Source organism: Echinops telfairi, unplaced genomic scaffold (genome assembly GCF_000313985.2).
Source record: "Echinops telfairi isolate 266 unplaced genomic scaffold, ASM31398v2 ScPeMD7_4;HRSCAF=17, whole genome shotgun sequence".
In the NCBI taxonomy this organism is placed as follows: Eukaryota; Metazoa; Chordata; class Mammalia; order Afrosoricida; family Tenrecidae; genus Echinops; species Echinops telfairi.
This window is the reverse complement of record NW_022103900.1, coordinates 14,171,762-14,175,860: the sequence shown is the minus strand read 5'-3', so window position 1 is coordinate 14,175,860 and position 4,099 is coordinate 14,171,762.

Below are 4,099 nucleotides of genomic sequence, written 5' to 3'. Positions count from 1 at the left end.
AAGTGCACATCTAGTTGCTAACTGAGGGTAAAGTAAAACAAAAATCACTTTAGATAACAAGTCCAAGTCTTAATCTTGACAATCTTTAGGTCTGCCTGGACTTTGTAGCCAGGAGTCATTCTCCCAGAAAGTCTTTGACTCAGTAACCATTAGAGTGGCTCTGGATTTGTCTCTTTTACAGATGAAAACATGTGGAAATGCGGAACATCCAAGAGAGACTTGACACCTATTGGATTGGAAGACCTTTAAGAGCAAACTTTTCTACTTTGTATTCCAATCCCTATAATGCCACCTTTATTGACACGTGGTATGATATGTTCAAGGAACGTCTCGTTTAGTCACTTTATGACTAAATGAGTAGTCTGCCCTGGGTTTCTCTTGTCTAACCCTAGCTCGAGTGGTACCACTAGCATCTAAACTCGGCTCCAAGGAGAGCACACTGGACATCCACAGCACGGGTTTTTGTTTTGTTTTAATATGGATACAAAGTGTCTTGAAAAACTATGACAAGTTTCTCATAAGAGCAAACAAGTCATTTGTCCATCAACAGGTGAACAGATGAACACATGAGGGTATATTCTTATAAAAAATACTACTACTCAGCAATCAAAAAGAATACACCTCTGATATGTACAAAACTATGACCTGAACCTCAGATAAAAGCATTGCTACACAATCATAGAATCTTTTATTAAATAAAAAGTATTGTAATGTAAAGTTCTTGTTGGTTGACATACACTTCATCGAGGTCTATATGTTTCTAAAGGTGAAGTTTTCATCTGCCGAACCTTCCCCACAGTATTCTGCGCTCTTCAGTTTAGAAGACATGTTGACCACAGTTTTGTCCTCCTCAAGGATTCACATTGGGGACTTCAATGTCTTTTGTATTGGGGGAGCAAAAAGAAATGGCAAGAGCAAGATCAGGGCTGTAGGGTGGATGGGGTAAGGTTTTTCAACAAAATTCACACAAGACAGCCCTGAAGTATGAGTAGGTATGTTGTCATAATATATTTATTTTAATCTTCGGTATAGCTTTCCTAACTTTTTTCTCACCAATGCAGTTTTTAATTTTCTTAAAATCTCTTCATAATTGCTTGCATCCTTCAAGAAAATCCCTTTGAAGTCACAAAAACAATTGTCATCACCTTCTAAGCTGACTTCAGTGCCTGGAATTTACCTGGACTAGCAGAATTTACATGGTCTGGCCTTGAATTTAGTGGTCCAACAAAAGCCATTGTTCAAACTAGACCTTTTTATGAAGGGCATCCTCACCGAATAAGACAAATGCACAAACCTTACTGAGAGAACTGATTTGCCGCCATCCAGTGATTGTAATTATGTAAAACTTACAGATTTGGGGGAATAATCTCATGCGAGTATGGAGTGGACACCTAGTCGCAGTATCTTTGATATATTCTGGTAAATGGAAGTAACATCGTGTGCACTCTGATTTCTTCGCTCGACAGAATGCCTTTGAAATTAATTCAGGGGATGTTGGCTCCCAACAGCCCGGTTGTTCACATCTCTTCCCAGCTCCACATTCAGTGATGTCATTGATAGTTTGAAATGGCAGTATTTATACCACGGAAACCAGTCTTTCCTTCCCTAGTTTGGCATCTAGTAGCTGCCAGAGAGCCTCAGCGTTTCTGAGCTTGTGAATGCGTCCATCTCCTTTGTCTGGCTTCCTCTTTCCATTGTGTGTATCTTTGCGCCTATTCTGGTATCTATATAAGAATAGATGTAAATATAGATGTAGAGCTCAGAAGTGATGAGGTTTAGAATCCGCTCTGCCTCATTAACATAACAAGAGTCGATTTTTAAACATGGTCCTATTTATAAGGCCAGGTTTCCAGTATATGTTTGGAAAGGAAACACTTCCATTTATAGCACCTTCCTCTGACATTGTGAACCCTGATTCCCATCTCTGGGAGGGAGAAACCACCCGGGGCAATCAGATGGAGCTAGAGAAAGTATCTGGTCACAGCTCAGGGGTCATTTTGCTGAGTATCTGAAAGCTATGTGTAGACAACTTTCCCTGGAGGACCATCACTAAACTGAGAATCAAGAAACACACACACACCCTATTCTTTGGATGGAGACAGATGGTCTGACCTCCTGGCCAGGGGTAGTCTAGCCCCCCGTGGAATTCACTGCTGCTATGACTGATCGTCCTCAGCTGTCTCTTTCCTCTCCAGCTGATCCTCCCAAGTCTAGTCTTCTCCTCTTAGAGCCATTTACCTATTTCAAAGCCCTACCACTACTCTCCTCACACCTTTACCATCCCAGCTGACCATCCTCTGGCTGCTCACGCTCACTGCCTAGTTTTCTATTCAGTTATGTAGGTTTTTCTTACTGATTTGTAAGCATTCTTTGTATAATAAAGAAATCAGTTCTTTACTTTCCACCTTTATTAACATTATTTTTCCAGTATTTCCCTTAGCCTTTTAAATAGTATATTTCTATTCAAATGGTTTCCATTCCTACTAGTCAGATTTATAAGTCTTTTCCTCTATAATTTCTAGATTTTGTGTCATGCTGAGAAAATTCTCCCTGCTCAAAAATTGTTTGATTTTTATGGCAATGTTCTTACCTTTTGTGGAAGTTGTTATTTTTACAACTTCATTTATTTACATTCAGTTATTAAATTTGCCTGCAGTTTGTTTCAGATATGGAGTCAGTTGGTGATGCAAGTTATGTTTCTCAAATGGCTAGCCAGAATTCAACGTCTTTCCTATGTAATGATCTGTTCCACTAATTTGAAATGCCATCTTAACTCTTATAAGCCTGAGTCCGTTTCTAGATTCATTTCTATCCCACTGGTCTTCCAAGTTTCAAATATTTAAGTTTCCTTAAAGCTTCATAATTTATTTTTCATCTGACTATTCTCCACTCCTGCCCCCATATCTCATCACTATTCTTCTATTTCAATTTTCCTGGCTCTTCTCCTATTCACACCTACAGATGAACTTTAGAATCACTTTTCATGGTGTCTGACCACAAGAATGCTTTCAGGAATTGAAAATGATAGGCTGGTGTTCTGTAACACGCAAGGAGACCTTTAAAAAGGTTTTTTAATTAAAAGGTAATGGGATGTTTTTACAGATGTCTTTGAGCCCCTTTGTATAGAATATAGACCTCAATCCACAACCTATAACTAGTCCTCTAATTTTAGTTTCTTCAGAATGAGAGGACTGACACTCAAGCCTTTGAACTGGACCAATTCAAGCATGTGATGCAATTGTTCCTCCAATTGCTAGCAAACAAGGAACTCTTATCAAAATTAGCTTTTAGCTGGACTGCAGATAGCACTGACTACAGTGAGTTAAGTTTTACTTAATTTTTTTCCATCATAGTGAAATGGACCGCTTCTTATTCTCCCATTAGGATCCCTAGGTGGATATTAACCTGAAAGTGTTGGCGATGGTTGCTGTCTAGTCCATTCTAGCCTCGCGGTGACCCGAGTGCAAAGGAAAGTGGCTCCATCGGGGTTTCGATGCCGCCACCTCCAGGAAGGTGATGACCAAGTCTGTCGGCTACCTCGGGGGAGTATGCATCACCAAACTTTTCACCGCCAGTTGAGAGCTTAGCTATTTTCACCACCTAGGTCATCCTAACCCAAAGGTAGGAGGTTCAAACTCACCCAGTGGTACCTAGAAGAAAGATGTCGCAATCTGCATCAGCAAAGGTGAGAGCCAACAAACCTCTACGAAGCCATTCTGTAACGTGTGGGGCCGCCTTGATTTTGTGGATGGGGTGTTTGTTAGTTTGTTCGTGTTTGTTTTGATTTGGTTTGGTTTGGCTTGGCTTGAGGGGATTTTCATTCTCTAATGCCTACAATGCTAAATAGTGTTGAAATAGGACCTCACAAGTTCAGGCTGCTGTGCAAAGTGGGATCCCACCTCAGATCCCTTATCTCCAACACCACCAACAATCTACCCTAACAACTCCACCGCCCTCCCAACCCCCAACCTCCCCCCACACCCATAGTGTTCCTCGTGGTTTTAGAAGTGGCTGCCAGCTAAGTATTTGCTCTTCATCTGCACACAAGCTCCAAGGTGACAAGTGAGCGGCTGCTTGAAGTGAGGAAACTATTCCATGG